The sequence below is a fragment of the Bos javanicus genome, chromosome 1, assembly GCF_032452875.1.
Source record: "Bos javanicus breed banteng chromosome 1, ARS-OSU_banteng_1.0, whole genome shotgun sequence".
NCBI classification, from domain to species: domain Eukaryota; kingdom Metazoa; phylum Chordata; class Mammalia; order Artiodactyla; family Bovidae; genus Bos; species Bos javanicus.
The window spans coordinates 142,809,486-142,827,397 of record NC_083868.1 but is presented as its reverse complement, the minus strand read 5'-3'; the positions used below and the strand labels follow the sequence as shown (position 1 = coordinate 142,827,397).

The window sequence follows — 17,912 nt, the reverse complement described above, 5'->3', positions numbered from 1 at the left end:
AAAACTCTTAACTCCATAATCTAAGAACCTAGAAAAAGAAAAGCAAAAATAAACCCACAAGAACAGCAGAAGGAAGGATACAATAAAAAGCAGAAATCAATGAAATAGAAAACAGAAAAACAACCCAGGAAATCAATGAAACAAAGGACTGGTTATTTAAAGATATCAATAAATTGACAAATCTCTGGCAAGACTAAGAAACACAGAGAGAAGACACAGATCACCAGTATCTAGAATGAAAGGGGAGACAGCATTACAGACCTCACAGACCTCAAAAGGGTAACAAGGAAACACTAAAAACAACTCTAAGCACATAATCTTGACACCCTAAATGAAAATGGACCAGATCCTAGAAAAGTATGAACTACCACACTCATCCAATATGAAGCACACAATTTGAAAAGTCTGCAACTATTAAGGAAATTGTGTTTATTTAAAAAAAATCCCTCCAAAGAAATTTCCAGGTGCAAATGGCTTCACTGGAGAATTTTGCCAAACATTTAAAGAAGAATTAATCAGTCCTTCAAGAATTAAACAATTTCTTCTAGAAAATAGAAGGGTACACGTTTTGATTCACTTTATGAAGCTAGTATTGACCCGATACCAAATCTAACAAAGACAACAAAAAAGGAAAACTGCAAGTCAATATCTGCCATTAATATGAATGCAAAAATTCTTAACAAAATATTAGCAATTAGAATTCAGCAAAATATAAAAATAGAACTAACAAGTGAGTTCAACATGGTCATAGTATACAAGATAAATATACAAATTGACTGTATTTATATATACTAGCAATGACCATGTAGACACTAAAATTAAAATCACAGCACCATTTACATACACTTTAGTTCAGTTCAGTCGCTCAGTCGTGTCCGACTCTTTGCAACCCCATGAATCGCAGGATGCCAGGCCTCCCTGTCCATCACCAACTCCCAGAGTTCACCCAGACTCACGTCCATCGAGTCAGTGATGCCATCCAGCCATCTCATCCTCTGTCATCTCCTTCTCCTCCTGCCCCCAATCCCTCCCAGCATCAGAGTCTTTTCCAATGAGTCAACTCTTCACATGAGGTGGCCAAAGTACTGGAGTTTCAGTTTTAGCATCATTCTTTCCAAAGAAATCCCAGGGCTGATCTCCTTCAGAATGGACTGTTTGGATCTCCTTGCAGTCCAAGGGACTCTCAAGAGTCTTCTCCAACACCACAGTTCAAAAGCATCAATTCTTCGGCACTCAGCCTTCTTCACAGTCTAACTCTCACATCCACACGTGACCACAGGAAAAACCATAGCCTTGACTAGATGGACCTTTGTTGGCAAAGTACTGTCTCTGCTTTTGAATATGCTATCTAGATTGGTCATAACTTTCCTTCCAAGGAGTAAGCGTCTTTTCATTTCATGGCTGCAGTCACCATCTGCAGTGATTCTGGAGCCCCCCAAAATAAAGTCTGACACTGTTTCCACTGTTTCCCTGTCTATTTCCCATGAAGTGATGGGACCGGATGCCATGATCTTTGTTTTCTGAATGTTGAGCTTTAAGCCAACTTTTTCACTCTCCACTTTCACTTTCATCAGGAGGCTTTGGAGTTCCTCTTCACTTTCTGCCATAAGGGTGGTGTCATCTGCATATCTGAGATTATTGATATTTCTCCCAGCAATCTTGATTCCAGCTTGTGTTTCTTCCAGTCTAGCGTTTCTCATGATGTACTCTGCATAGAAGTTAAATAAGCAGGGTGACAATATACAGCCTTAATGTACTCCTTTTCCTATTTGGAACCAGTCTGTTGTTCCATGTCCAGTTCTAACTGTCGCTTCCTGACCTGCATACAGATTTCTCAAGAGGCAAGTCAAGTGGTCCGGTAATCCCATCTCTTTCAGAATTTTCCAGTTTCTTGTGATCCACACAGTCAAAGGCTTTGGCATAGTCAATAAAGCAGAAATAGATGTTTTTCTGGAACTCTCTTGCTTTTTCCATGATCCAGTGGGTGTTGTTAATTTGACCTCTGGTTTCTCTGCCTTTTCTAAAACCAGCTTGAACATCAGGAACATACACTTAAAAAAACTCAAATAAATGTAAATAAAACATATGGAGAAGTTGTGTGTTGAAAACTACAAAACTCTGGTAAAAGAAAAATATAAATGGTGAGACCATTAAGAGTCTTGTGATGAGGGTGAAAGAGGAGAGTGAAAACGCTGGCTTAAAACTCAACATTCAGACTAAGATCATGGCATCCGGTCCCATGACTTCATGGCAAATAGATGGGGAAAAAGTGGAAGCAGTGAAAGATTTTATTTTCTTGGAACCCAAAATCACTGTGGACAGTGACTGCAGGCATCCATGGAGTTAAAAGACATTTGCTCCTTGGAAGGAAAGCTATGACAAACCTAGACAGCATATTAAAAAACAGAGATATCATTTTGCTGACAAAGGTCTGTAGAGTTAAAGTTATGGTTTGTCCAGTAATTATGTATGGATGTGAGAGTTGAACCATAAAGAACATGAGCACTGAAGAACAGATGCTTTTGAACTGTGGTCCTGGAGGAGACTCTTGAGAGTCCCTTGGACTGCAAGGAGATTAAACCAGTCAATCCTAAAGGAAATCAACCCTGACTATTCACTGGAAGGACTGATGCTGAAGCTGAAGTGTCAATACTTCGGCCACCTGATGCAAAGAGTCAACTCATTGGAAATGACCCTGATGGTGGGAAAGATTGAGGCCAGGAAGAGAAGGGGGTGACAGACAATGAGATGGTTGGATGGCATCACCGACTCAATGGACATGAGTTTGAGCAAACTCCGGGAAATACTGAAGGACAGGGAAGCCTGGTATGCTGCAGTCCATGGGGTCACAGAGTCCGACATGACTTAGGGACTGAATACCAACAACAAATGCAAAGTGGACTCTGGATGTAAAATAGGAAACTATAAAATCTAGAAAAAAATAGAGGAAAATCTTCAGATTCTTGGGCTAGGCAGAGAGTTCTCAGACTCGACAACAAAAACAGTCCATAAAAGGGAAAATTGATAAACTGGACTTTATCAAAAGTAGAACTTTCCCTTTGGGAAAAATCCTGTTAAGAGATAAAAAGGTATATAGTCTGGGGGAAAAAATAATTTGCAAATCATGTATCTGACAAAGACTTGAAAATAGACAATGAAAAGAACAGTAAAAACTCAACAGTAAAAACACAGAACAATTCAATTTGAAAAGGGCAGGGCACAGACATTTACTCATCTGCTTGTTTTGGCTTGTGGGATCTTGGTTTCTGAACAGGGATTGAATGCCAGCCCCCACAGTGAAAGCCCTGAGTCCTAACCACTGGACCGCCAGGGACTGCCATGAGCAGACATTTTACTGACGAGCATATACAGATGGATGACAGGCACATGAAAAGATGCTGAGCTACATGAGTCATTGGGAAACGCAAATGAAAGCACACTGAAATATCACTGCACACTTATCAAAAAAGCTAAAAAAAAATTTTAAAAAGTGACAACCCCCAATGCTGGAAAAGATGTGGAGAAACTAGCTTACTCACACACTGCTGGTGGGAATGTAAAACAGAACAGCTATTCTGGAAAAGGGTTTGGCAGTTTCTTAACAAAACTAAACATACAATTACTGTATGACCTGCACTTGCCCTCTGGGACAGAGAAGTGACAGGTTATGTTTACACAGAAGTCGGTACACAATGTTCAGAACAGCTTTTATTTTTAATTGCCCTAAACCAGAAACAACCCAGATGCCCTTCAGCAGATGAATGAATAAACAGTGTCCCGGACACACCATGAAATATTACTCAGTAATAAAAAGGACTGAACTTGTGATACACATAGTAGCCTGGATGCATTTCTAGAGAATTATGCTGGGTGAAAAAAGGTCAGTCTCCAAACTCACTCATACATAGAACATTCTTGAAATGACAAAACTATAGAGATGGAGAACAGATTAGTAAGTGTCAAGGGTTAAGGGGCGGTGGATAAAGGGATCTGGATGATGCTATAGAAAAGACACTTGCTCCTTGGAAGGAAGGCTATGACCAACATAGACAGCCTATTAAAAAGCAGAGACATCACTTTGCTGATAAAAGTCTGTACAGTCAAAGCTATGGTTTTTCCAGTAGTCACAAATGGCTGTGAGAGTTGGATCAAGAAGAAATTTGAGTGCCAAAGAATTGGTGTGTGGTGCTACAGAAGACTCTTGAGAATCCCTTGGACAGCAAGAAGATCAAATCAGTGAATCCTAAAGGAAATCAGTCCTGAATATTCACTGGAAGGACTGATGCTGAAGCTGAAGCTCCAATACTTTCGTCATCTGATGTAAAGAGCTGACTCCTTGGAAAAGACCCTGATGCTGGGAAAGACTGAAGGGAGGAAGAGAAGGGGGTGACAGAGGATGAGATGGTTGCATGGCATCACCGACTCAATGGACATGAATCTGAGCAAACTCTAGGAGATAGTCAAGGACAGCGAAGCCTGGCATGCTGCAGTCCGTGGGGTCACAGACAGTTGGAGACAACTTAGCCACTGAACGACATAGAAAGGCAGCACGAGGGCCCCTTGGGGGATGAGATGCTCTGCGCCTGACTGCAGCAGCGTCTGGGGTGAGCTCTTACTGCAGTCTGAAGGATGTTACCACACCAGCAAAAAGGGTAAAGGGTGCCTGGGCCTCTGCATTTTTTCTTACAACTGCATGTGATTGTATTATGACTTAAAAAACATTTAACAAAAAATGTAATAGATTGAATGGAAAGAAAAAGTTAAGGGGGAATTTTCCCTTGTTTTTTGAGGTGGGCTCCTTTGAGCATTACAGGATTTTTTTAAAAGATTTTTTATTTTGATGTGGACTATTTTTTAATTCTTTATTGAATTTGTTACAGTATTGCTTCTGTGTTACGTTTTGATTTTTTGGCTGAGAGGTGTGTGGGATCTTAGCTCTCCGACCAGGGCTCTAACTGCACCTTCTGCATTGGAAGTCTTAACCACAGGATTTTGATGCTGAAATTTAATTTCTACCCCAAGCACTTCATCCTATACCTTCCTTTTCCTGACTGAATTCGAGGCTCGGATATTCATATTCCGGTCCACGTAACAGCTACACCTCAGCCCATGTGCCACCCATGTCAACAAATCTGATGTCTTCAGAAAGGGCACAGGCACAAAGGTAAGCTGGCAGGCAGAGAGCCCCAGGGCGCCGGTGCCCAGGTCATGGCGCTCATTCTGCTGCCATCTCTGTAATTTCGCCCTGAGCTGCTTCTTTAGATCCTGCACAATCTGCATTCTTGTGCAAGGGGAAACGGCAAAAAAAATGCCTCTGTGCAAAAGGCCAACCACACCCACACATCCATAAACACAGCCTGTTCAGGAAGTGGGTGCCTCCCCCGCCCCAGCCCAGTACACTGGAATTCCTGCCCTGGGCCACTGCTTCCTCCCAGGGGAGTTCTGAACTTAAAACAAATTGTGTGTAAAATACGCTGGGCAGAGCCTGGCCGGTGGTGCACAGTCCTGCCTTAGCCATCACCACTGCTATTACATCACAGGTGTTACTATGTCACTAAGGGTTGCCAACAGCCACAGGTGCTGTCGTTCTGTCACTAAGGGTCCCTGACAGCCACAGGTGTTGTTACGTCACTAAGGGTCACCAACAGCCATTGTTGTTCAGCTGCGAAGTTGTGTCTGACTCTTTGCTACCCCATGGATAGCACGCCAGGCTCCTCTATCCTCCACTATCTCCCAGAGTTGGCTCAGATTCATGTCTATTAAGCCGATGATGCTATCTAACCATCTCACCCTCTGCCACCCCCTTCTCCTTTTGCCTTCAACCTTTCCCAGCATCACAGTCTTTCCAGTGAGTCAGCTCTGAATTAAGTGGCCAAAGTACTGGCGCTTCAGTTTTAGCCATTAGTCCTGCCAATGGATATTCAGGATTGATTTCCTTTAGGATTGACTGGTTTAATCTTGCAGTTCAAGGGACTCTCAAGAGTCTTCTCCAACACTACAGTTCAAAAGCATCAATTCTTCGGCGCTCAGCCTTCTTCACAGTCCAACTCTCACATCCATACATGACCACAGGAAAAACCATAGCCTTGACAAGACGAACCTTTGTTGGCAAAGTAATGTCTCTGCTTTTGAATATGCTATCTAGGTTGGTCATAATTTTCCTTCCAAGGAGTAAGCGTCTTTTAATTTCATGCAACCTAAATGTCCATCGACAGAGGAATAGATAAAGAAGATGTGGTGTGTGTGTGTGTGTGTGTGTGTATACACATACAGTGGAAGACTACTCAGTCATTAAAAAGAATGAAATGAGGCCATTTGCAGCAACGTGGATGGACCTAGAGAGACTCATACTGAGTGAAGTGAGCCAGACAGAGAAGGAGAAATATCATGTGGCATGCCGCATATGTGGAATCTAAAAAGTAATGATATAAACGAACTTAACTTACAAAGGAGAAAGAGACTTATGGACTTAGAAAATGAACTCATGGTTGCCGGGGTGGGGGTGGGGGGAAGGGATAGTTGAGGACTGTGGGAAGATCATGTACACACTGCTATATTTTAATGGATAACCAACAAGGACCGACTGTATAGCACATGGAACTCTGCTCAATGGCACATGCCAGCCTGGATGGGAGGTGGGGGAGAATGGAAACATGTATATGTATGGCGGATCCCTTCACTGTTTACAAGATTGTTAATTGGCTATACCTCACAAGAAGATTGTGGGGTATATCACAAGATTGTTAATTGGCTATACCCCAATACAAAATGTTTTTGTTGTCAAAATAATAATAATAATAATAAAAGAATAACCAGCCACAGCCAGGGATGCTGGCAGTTCAAGATTGGACATGACTGGGGGGTCATGCTGGTGTCCGACTGGACTGTTGAAAAACCTTTGGAAGTTTTTGAGATAACTGAGAGAGGAAGTAAGACTGAGAACAGGAGTCAGCAGAATGCCTGCTGGTTCACAGAATGGAGGCTGCGGTGGAGGCGGCCCACGGCCACGGGTGACCCACGTGTACTTCAGGGAAAACTCTGCTCTGTGAGAACAGCTGACGTATCATCAGAAGTGTCCCCAGGTCTAGGACATTGTACTGAACGTCAAGGATGCTGCTCCAAGCTCACCACGATTTAATGAGTGCCCACGGCTTTAACTAAGGCAAAGATTTAATGAAGGCCAAACAGTCAGCCGTCAGCACAGAGGTCTCGTCATCAGCCTCTGCAGGTCTAGGGTGCTCTCTCCCTGCTCACACCTGGGACAGGCCTGACTTAAATATGCTGGTGGCCTCATCCACTGACCTCTTGGGTAATGGGCCCTGCCAGGTAGATGCCGGGGCTGGCAGAGTCTCCCACCTATCAGGGAACAGTTGCATTTAGTTCCAGGACCATCTTGCAGTCTGGCAGCATCTGAACTGGGTTTTCTGGATATTTCCAGACTGTGGCTCTCTACCAGGGTGGCCCTCAACCTGTCCTGGGCCAGAAATGAGGGGTCAGGAGCAGCCCACCCGCTGGAGATGGGTGCAGAGTTGCCCAGTGGGGGTTGTGGGCAGGACTCTGCCTGTCGGCTGGCAGGATGGGCACCCTTCCCCATGCTGTTTCTTCAGCTGCCCCCACGAGTGGCCAGAACAGAACCTGCCTTATCCCGGTGCCAGAGGCTGTTGCCCGACTCTGCTGCTGTGCATGCTTCAAGGAACCCGCCTCCGCCTCTCCCAGCCCTTCCAGGAATTGTTTATTTGTTTCAGACAAATCCTGCGTCTCTGCAGTGCAGAGCGACATAAAAGTCAGGTTTAACTGATCGACAAGACAGCCCAACCCTCCAATTCCTACTTCAGAGGTCAGCTGAAGGCGATGCCGTGGCCAGCTAGGCCAGTCAGCGGACAGGTACTGCTCTTTTCATGCCGTGCTGGACAGCACAGAACAGTGGACGGAACGCTGGACTGTCCACGGCCATTCCTCCATCCTCCGCACACCCAGGCTGGTTGGCACACGTACCATCCTCCCTGAGGGCAAATGGGAGACAACCACAGCCCTAGTAACACTCTGGCCCCACACCTGTGCCTGCAGGGAGGAGGCCTGGGGACATTGGCACGGTTCTGGAACCTCAACCCCCAACAGTGTCATGAGTAACACCTGTGGGCATGTGTGTGCTGCCTGGAGTCCACCGTGAGTCCCAATCTCTCCTGATACGTCTGTATAACTGTTGCACGATATTTTTACTGTGTCTCCATGCTGTCAGTATGATACACAAACTGTCTGACTTTATCCATCTCACCCAAAGCCCTGCTGCTGCTGCTGCTAAGTCACTTCAGTCGTGTCCGACTCTGTGTGATCCCATAGATGGCAGCCCACCAGGCTCCCTCGTCCTTGGGATTCTCCAGGCAAGAACACTGGAGTGGGTTACCATTTCCTTCTCCCGTGAGCATCCTTCAAAAAATATACTTAACTGACTCCCTCCCAAAGCTTTTTCTAAAAAATACATGGATATTCCTTCAAAAGGGCATGTCTTGCTTTTGCATTAGAGAAAATCACCCCATCTGAGACCCTGAATATTGGGGGTGCATTTATTTCCAGAGCTACATGTAGGTAGGGCCAGGAGGGGACTCCCTGTGTGTCCCCTCCCACCCCTCCTTCTGGGGGTGGCACTGCCCTTCTCCAGGGAAGAAGGGGGGACTCACCTCTGCTCCACTTTTGCTCTCCTGGCCCCTCCAGCCAGCGAGGCCATTCTAGCCCCAGGCATAGTCATGGCAATTCACTGTTTATGGAGGTCATAAAACAAAGAGCAGAAGGAGGGCGCTTCCTTTACAGCCCAGGAGCACAATAAAATGGGATGATGAACAGTGGCCTGGCCTCGCTCCTTAAAGGGACAAGCACCGTTTCCAGGGTCTGTCCTGCCAAGAAATCACCCTCGGCTATTGGCGGCCAAAGGGATGTTCCAGGTGATGCTCAGTGTGGCTTCAACTAGATGCTTTCACTTCCTGGTAGCCATTCTGATGAGACAAAGAAAGTGAAGGGGACCCTGGGGCCCTGGCGACCATATCTGATGTGGGGAGAGAGTGTCTCCTACATAGCTGTCTTGGCTGAGCCCTTGCAGGCTCGCTGCAGACCCGCCAGCCCTCGGCGGCAGGAACTGGACTGTGTCCCCTTCTGTTCTGGAGCTGGGAATTGAGGTCTGCATAGCTGAGTCTGACCTCAGATGTCTGGGCACAACTCCTCCCTCTGCCCTCCTCTCCCTTTAGGCTCAGTTTTTGAGAAAAATGTCTCAGAGGGAGTAGCTCCTGGGACAGACAGCAATGCAACTTTATAGTATCATGATTGCAATAACCACGGCAGTCTTTATGGAGCACTTCCTAGATTCCAGGCACTGTTCTGAATGGTTTGTACATGCTGATCATGTAAGGCTCCTAAGAGCCTGAAGCGGCTGCTGATGTAGCGAGAAAGCCTCGGTGGGACTTGGCCAGACCCCCCCGGTGCACCCCAGACATGTTCCCACGTGGGCTGCAAAGACGGGCAGTGTCGCCTATGATTATATGTCTTTTTCTTTTCCCTTATATTTCTTCTGATTTTTGCTTTATGTATCTTTGTTTCTCTGTTGTTAGGTGTTTCATGGTTTATGATGTCTATCTTCTTTGTGAATTGTACCTTTTATCATTAAAAATGTTCATCTGTTTCATTTTAAAAAATTCAGATAGAGAAAAACAAATATTGTCTATTAATGCATACGTGTGGAATCTATAAAAATAGATGAGCTTATTTGCGACGCAGCAAGGGGGGGAAGGTGGGGTGGGATGAAACGGGAGACTGAGATTGACACATATACACTGCTATGTAGAAAATAGGTAACTAATGAGAACCTATTGTACAGCACAGGGCACTTTATCAATGCTCTGCGGTGACCTAAATAGGAAGGAAATTCAAAAAAAGGGGATATATGTACACGTGCGACTGATTCACTTTGATATACAGCAAAAACTAACAGCATTGTAAAGCAACTATACACCAATAAAAAAATTAACAATAAAAATTAAAAGGCATCAACATAAAAAAAAAAAGATGGGCAGTGTCTCGCTGACCCATGAGGGCAAAGACATTCTGCATACTGGCCTCCTCTCTGAGAACAGACCCCCACCCTCCGCCACCATGGCCTGATGAGGAGGTGGACTTTTGAGGGAGAAGGACACCCTCAGAGGAATCTGAAGCTGAGAACTGGCAGCTGATTGACGGTGCACGCTGGCGGGACTTTGTCCATTATGTGATAACCTCATACGTCTTGGTGATAGGACGCTCTGTGGGAAAGTAGAATTACGGTGAAGCCAAAGGGAGTCCACCCTGGACCACTGTGTCTGGGCTTTGATGGTGTGCGAAATGACCCCAGAAGATGGGTGTCAGGAAGAAGTCTCTTAGGGTCAACTCTGATCGAAGAAGGTGATGGATGATGGAGGCCTCATTTGACAGGAGGACTCTTGCAAAACTCTATCAGAAACTGAGCAGAACCAAAGGTTCCCCTCCATCAGCTGCATAATCGTAGAGGCTGCACAAGATAAACTAAAAATAAAACCCCAGATGACACAGAGGTTGAAATGAGAATGTACTTACAATTGCCTTTCATGTGGCAATTATAAGTATTGGATTAGTTAGAAAGTTCATGGAAGTTTTTCCATAACATCTTACGGGAAAACCCAAAAGAACTTTTTGGCCAACTAGGTGCTGCTACTGCTAAGTCGCTTCAGTCGTGTCCAACTCTGTGCAACCCCACAGACGGCAGCCCACTAGGCTCCTCTGTCCCTGGGATTCTCCAGGCAAGAATACTGGAGTGGGTTGCCATTTCCTTCTCCAACTAGGTGGCTCAGCGGTAAAGAATTTGCCTGCCAACATGGGAGGCAGGGGTTTGATCCCTGGGTTGGGAAGATCCTCAGGAGGAGAAAATGGAAATCAGCTCCAATATTCTTGCCTGAAAAATGCCATGGACAGAGGACTCTGGTGGGCTATAGTCCATGGGGTCACAAAGAGTCAGACAGGACTGAGTGACTGAGCATGCAATACATCCAAAAACTAAAGAAAAAGACGCTAGTGAGTGGTAAACAGATAGGGGATCTTAAGAGGAAAATCTACAAACAAGAATACGACATTGTTGAATTTAAAAATATATCTGACATTAAAAAATCATGGATGGGCTTATAGCAATTTGAAGAATAGTCAGGGAAATTGAGGATCCATCATCATGAACTCTCCAATCTGAAGAGTGGAAAGAAAAGAATATTAAAAAAAAAATAACAGAGCCAGTCACTTGAGGGATAAGAACAAATGTTCTAACTACATGTAACTAGTCTCAGAAAGAAAGGGGAGAGAAAGGAGCATAAAATACACTTAATGAAGTAATTGTGACAATGTTGACAAATTTAATGAAAACAAATTTATACACCATGGAAGCTCAACAAAGAACACCAAGGAGGATAAGCAAGAAGAAAATGAAGGCAAAGCAGGGTCAAAGTGCTGAAGCCCATGGATAAAGGAAAACACCTTCAAAGTGTCCAGAGAAACGGGACACCCGTGCAGGGGAACAATGACAGAAGATGAGATAGTTGGATGGCATCATTGATTCAATGGACATGAGTCTGAGCAAACTCAGGGAGACGGTGAAGGACAGGGGAGCTGGCTGTCCTTCACCCCATGGAAGCATGCTGCAGTCCACGGGATTGCAAAGAGTTGGACACAACTGAGCAACTGAACAACATCAAAATGCAACAGTAAAAGCTGACTTCTCATCAGAAACAGTGGAAGCCAGAAAAAAAAAAAAAAAGGACATCTTTAGATTCCTTCTAAATACAAAAACAAAACAAAACCCTGAATACAGCAACCTATACCCTGAAAAAGATTTCAAAATGAGGGCAAAACAGAGACAAATTCAGAGAGGCAAAAGCTGAGAGAATTAGTCACTAGCAGTTTGTACTTCAGGAAATGTTAAAAAAGAAAAATTTCAGGCTGAAGGGCTGTAACACCACTCAGAAGTTGGAATCTACAGAAAAGAAAAAAAAGCAGCAGAATTGGCAAAAAGTTATCTTTAAGTTTCTTTTAATCATTTCTTCAAAAGACAGCTGGCTGTTTACAAATCTTAATACTGTATTATGGAGTTTATAATGGATGTAAATTGTCTTAGTTGCTCCGTCTGCTGTAACAGACGACCAGAGACTCAGTGGGTTGTAAACAACAGACATTTGCTTCTCACAGTTTTGGGGCTGAAGTCCAAGATCACGGCACCAGCAGAGTCAGTGTCTGGGGAGGGCCCACTGCCAGGCACATACATGGCCATTGTTCCACTGTCCTCACAGGGCAGAAGGGACGAGGGAGCTCTCTGAGGTCTCTTTCATTGTTTAGTCACTAAGTCATGTCTGACTTTTTGTGGCCCCATGGACTGCAGCCCACCAGGATCCTCTGTCCATTGGATTTCCCAGGCAAGAATACTGGGTCTCCTTTATAAGGGCACTAATCCTATTCATAAGGGCTCCACTCTCATGACCTACTCAGCATCCAAAGGCCCCACCTCCAAATGCTATCACACTGGCGGTTAGGATCTCAACATGTGAATTTTGGGGGGGACACAAGCATTCAGTGTATAGCATAGGTCTAAAGTGAACTGTGGCAATAGCTCAAAGGTTGTGGGGAGGAATTCTACTATTGCAAAGTGCTTACTTTTTATGTGAAGTGGTACAACGTTAGTTTTAAATAGACTAAAAAGTTAAGGATGACTTAAAAAATGGGCAAAGATCTGAAAAGACAGTTCAAGAGAAAAAGATATCCATGTGGCAAGTAAACATATGAAAAGATGCTCAATGTCATCAGGGAAGTGCAAATTAAAACCATAATGAGATACCACTCACACCTATTAGAATTGAAAAAATAGCAAAAAAAAAAAAAAAATCAAAAACACCAACACCACCAAATGCTAGTGAGGATGCGGGGCAACAGGAACTCTCATTCATGGCTGGTGGAAATGCAAAATAGTACAGTCACTTTCGGAGAAGGCAATGGCACCCCACTCCAGTACTCTTGCCTGGAAAATCCCATGGATGGAGGAGCCTGGTGGGCTGCAGTCCTGGGGTCGCGAAGAGTTGGACACGACTGAGCGACTTCACTTTCACTTTTCACTTTCATGCATTGGAGAAGGAAATGGCAACCCACTCCACTGTTCTTGCCTGGAGAATCCCAGGGATGGGGGAGCCTGGTGGGCTGCCGTCTGTGGGGTCGCACAGAGTCGGACACGACTTAAGTGACTTAGCACAGTCACTTTGGAAGGTAGTTTGGTGGTTTCTTACAAAATTAAATGCACGACTGAGCAACTGCACTCCTGGGTATTTACCCCAAACAGTTGAAACCCACGAGAAAGCAGAAGAAAAAGAATCCTGGATCCAAGATCCATAAAAGACAAATGACTGGGCTTCCCTGGTGGTCCAGTGATTAAGAATCCACCTGCCAATACAGGGAACACAGGTTCAATCCCTGGGATGATTCCACATGCCTTGATGCAACTAAGCCCACGCACCACAACTACCGAAGCCGGAGCACCCTAGAGCCTGTGGCTCTGCAAGAAGAGAAGTCGCCACAATAAGAAGCCCACACACCACCGCTAGAGAGTAGCCCTCTCTCATTGCAAATAGAAAAAGCCTGCACGTAGCAATGAAGACCCAGTGCACCCAAGAAGGAAATAAGTACACGCAAAAACAAATGGCAACATTCACCCAAATGTTTACAGCAGCTCTGTTCACAGTTGCCAAAACTTTGACACACTCAAGACATCCTTCAATAGGTGAAGGAATAAACAAACTACAGTATATTCATGGAACATTAATCAACACGAAGAAGAAATGAGCTATGAAGCTATGACCAGGTAGAAAGGAAACTTCCTCAGTGAAGGAAATCAATCTGAAAAGGCTGCAGACTGTATGATACCAACTACAGATACTCTGGAAAAGGCACCACTATGAAGACATTAAAAAGATTCGTAGTTGCCAGGGTTCCAGGGGAAAGGATAGACGAACAGGTGAAGCACAGAGAATTTTTAGGGCAGAGAAACGACTCTGTGTGACCCTGCAGCGGTGGATGCAGGTCATTACGCATCTGAAAACCCAGACTGTCTACCACAAAGATTGAACGCTGATATTAACCATGGACTTTGGTTGACAATGACGCGTCAGTGTTGCTCACTGATTACAATGAATGTAAAGCTCTAAGGCAGGATGTTGATGGTGGGGGAGGCTGTGTGAGTGTATCAGGAGGGAATATGGGGGAACTCTCCCTGCTTTTCACTTAACTTTGCTTTTTTTATTGGATCTCCAAAAAAAGAAAGCTTGTAATTAAAAAAAAGAAAAGGTTAAGGATACATAGTGAAATATAGCAACCAACTAAAAGTTATGCTAAAAAGTAGAGGTAAAGAGTCAATAGAAGAAATAAAATAGAATACAAAATTAATCCAATGAATCTAAGAGAAGGAAGAAGAGAAGGAACAGGAAACCAAACTCAACATAAAAAAAAAAAAGTAACATGATAAACCTAACCTTGAGCGTATCAAGAAATACATTACACACAAATGAATATATGTATTCTTGCCTGGAGAATCCCAGGGACAGAGGAGCCTGGCGGGCTGCTATCTATGGGGTCACACAGGCTCGGACATGACTGAAGTGACTTAGCAGCAGGAATAGCAATACCCAAATTACATCAAATCTTTTAGAAAATAGAGAAAAAAGCAAACCTCCCAATATATTTTATAAAAACTTGACAAAGACATCACAAGAAAAATGGCATAAGCCAGCATCCCATATAAGCATGGATACAAAACTCCTTAACATATTATTACAAATAAAATATAGCAATATATAAAAGGAGAATACATCTTATATCAGAGTAGACGGTCTGTATACCTTTTGTTAAATTTCTTCCCAAATATTTTCCCAAGAATACTTCCTGAGAATACAAGTGGAATTATCCCAGAAATGCAAAGCTGTTTTAGCATTCGAAAATGAGTCACTATAATTCACTATCTTAACAGAATAAAGGAGAAAAAAAACCATGTCATCTCAGTAGATGCAGAAAGAACATGTAACAAAATCTAACACTTGTTTATATTGAGAAAACAACCTTTAGAAAACTAGAATAAAAAGAAACTTCCTTAACCCATCTCAGTAGGTACACAAAGAACATCTGGCAGAATTTAACAGAGAATTTTGTCAAAGACCATTTGACACAAAAACTCTTGGCAAACTAGAACAGGACATCCTCAATCTGATACAGGACATCTACAAAAGGTCTATATCTCATGTCACATCCAATGGTAAAAAAGTGGATGCATATTCCTTAAGGTTGGAATGAGGTAAGGATGTCTGCTCTCTTGTATTGCAGTTTCAACCAATGCAATAAGACAAGTAAAAGAAATAAAACCCCAAAAGACTGGAATGTAGGAAGTAACACTGTCTTTATTATTAGAAGGTATGATTGTTTCTATGGAAAAATCCTAAGATTCTATAAAATAACTACCAGAAATAACACATGAACCAATGAGCAATGTCATAAGATCCTATGTCAGTACACAAATATCTACCAAGGAGGAAGGGGTGTGTGTGGGGGATGAACTGGGAGATCGGGATTGACACATACACAGTATTGATCATTGCTGTTCAGTCTCTAAATTGTGTCCGACTCTCTGCAACCCTACGAACTGCAGCACACCATGCTCCTTTGTCCTCCACTGTCTCCTGGAGTTTGTTCAAATTCATGTCCGTTGAGTTGATGATGGTATCTAATCATCTTATCCTCTGCTGACCCCTCTCCTTTGGCCTTCAATTTTTCCCAGCATCAGGGTCTTTTCCAATGAGTTGGCTCTTCGCATCAGGTGGCCAAATATTGGAGCCTCAACATCAGTCCTTCCAATGAATATTCAAGGTTGATTTCCTTTAGGATTGACTGGCTTGATCTCCATGCAGTCCAAGGAACTCTCAAGAGTCTTCTCTAGCACCATAGTTCAAAAGCATCAATTCTTTGGCGCTCAGCCTTCTTTATGATCCAAATCTCACATCCATACATGACTACTGGAAAAACCATAGCTTTGACTAGATGGACCTTTGTTGGCAAAGTGATGTCTCTGCTTTTCAATATGCTGTCTAGGTTGGTCATAGCTTTCCTTCCAAGAAACAAGCATCTTTTAATTCCATGGCTGCAGTCACTGTCCACAGTGATTGCGGAGCCCAAGAAAATAAAGTCTGTCACTGTATCAATTTTTTCCCCATCTATTTGCCATGAAGTGATGGGACAGATGCCATGACCTTCGTTTCTTGAAAGCTGAGTTTAAAGTCAGCCTTTCACTCTCCTCTTTCACCTTCATCAAGAGGGTCTTTAGTTCCTCTGTCTTTCTGCCATTAGAGTGGTATCATCTGCATATCTGAGGTTGTTGATACTTCTCTCAGCAACCTTGATTCCAGCTTGTGATTCATCCAGCTCAGCATTTCGCATGATGTACTCTGCATAGAAGTTAAATAAGCAGGGTGCCAATACATAGCTTTGTGTACTCCTTTCCCAATTGTGAACCAGTCAGTTGTTCCATGTCTGATTATAAGTGTTGCTCCTTGACCTGCATACAGGTTTCTCAGGAGACAGGTAAGGTGGTCTGGTATTACCATCTCTTTAAGAATTTTCTATAGTTTGTTGTGATCCACACAGTCAAAGACTTTAGTGTAGTCAATGAAGCAAAAGTAGATGTTTTTTGGAACTCCTTTGCTTTCTCCATGATCCAACAAATTTTGGCAACTTGATCTCTGGTTCCTCTGCCTTTTCTAAATCCAGCTTGTACATCTGGAAGTTCTAGGTTCACATACTGTTGAAGCCTAACTTGAAGGATTTAGAGCATTACCTTGCTAGAATGTGAAATGAGTGCAGTTGTGCAGTAGCTTGAACATTCCTTGGTATTGCCCTTCTTTGGGGTTGGAAAGAAAACTGACCTTTTCCAGTTCAGTGGCCTCTGTTGAGTTTTCAAATTTCTTAGCATACTGAGAGTAGCACTTTAACAGCATCATGTTTTAAAACTTTAAATGGCTCAGCTGGAATTCCATCACCTCCACTAGCTTTGTTAGTAGTAATGTTTCCTAAGGCCACTTGACTTCACATTCCAGGATGTCCGGCTCTAGGTGAGTGACCGCATTATTGTGGTTATCCAGGTCAAAAGGTCATACCTTTTTCTGTATAGTTCTTCTGGGTATTCTTGCTACCTCTTCTCAATCTCTTCTGCTTCTGTTAGGTCCTTACCTGCTTCTGTTTCTGTCCTTTATTGTGCCCATCCTTGCATGAAATGTTCCTTTGACAGCTTCAATTTTCTTGAAGAGATCTCTAGTCTTTCCCATTCTATTGTTTACCTCTATGTCTTTGCACTGTTCATTTAAGGAGGCCTTCTTATCTTTCCTTGCTATCCTCTGGAACTTAGCATTCAGTTGGGTACATCTTTCCCCTTTTCCCTTTGATACTATATACAAAATAGATAACTAATGAGAACCTACTGTGTAGCTCAGGGAACTCTACTCAGTGCTCTGTGGTGACCTAAATGGGAAAGAATTCAAAAAAGAGGGGATATATATGTACACAGAGCTGATTCACTTTGCTGTATACTAGAAACTAACACACAAATACTGTAAAGCAAGTATACTCCAATAAACATTTTAAAAATACACAAATATCTCCTGTAGTTTTCTTTCATAAAAGAGGAGCAAACAAATGGGAAATTAAATAAGATCCCACTTAGAATAATGCCAGAAAACAGAGAATGCTGAGAAACAGATTTAACAAGAAGTATGCAGGACCTTCATTCTGAAAGCTCTATGTCTGGCTGAGTGGAGGGATGTACCATGCTCATGGTTGCAAGACTTAATATT

The 17,912-nt window shown here is 43.3% G+C and overlaps 1 protein-coding gene across 3 annotated transcripts in view; it reads right to left on the bottom strand.

Moving 5' to 3' along the window:
* PDE9A (phosphodiesterase 9A) overlaps positions 1 to 17,912 on the bottom strand; it is a 104,027-nt gene that overhangs the window by 38,040 nt on the left and 48,075 nt on the right. Inside the window, exon 1 of one of the 3 annotated variants that reach the window (XM_061422483.1) lies at positions 8,679 to 8,769. The exons of the other annotated variants lie outside the window; for them this stretch is intronic. The gene's annotated coding sequence lies outside the window, so the exon portion shown is untranslated. Of the gene's footprint in view, positions 1 to 8,678; positions 8,770 to 17,912 lie in introns of those variants that run through there. 3 annotated transcript variants of the gene reach the window in all.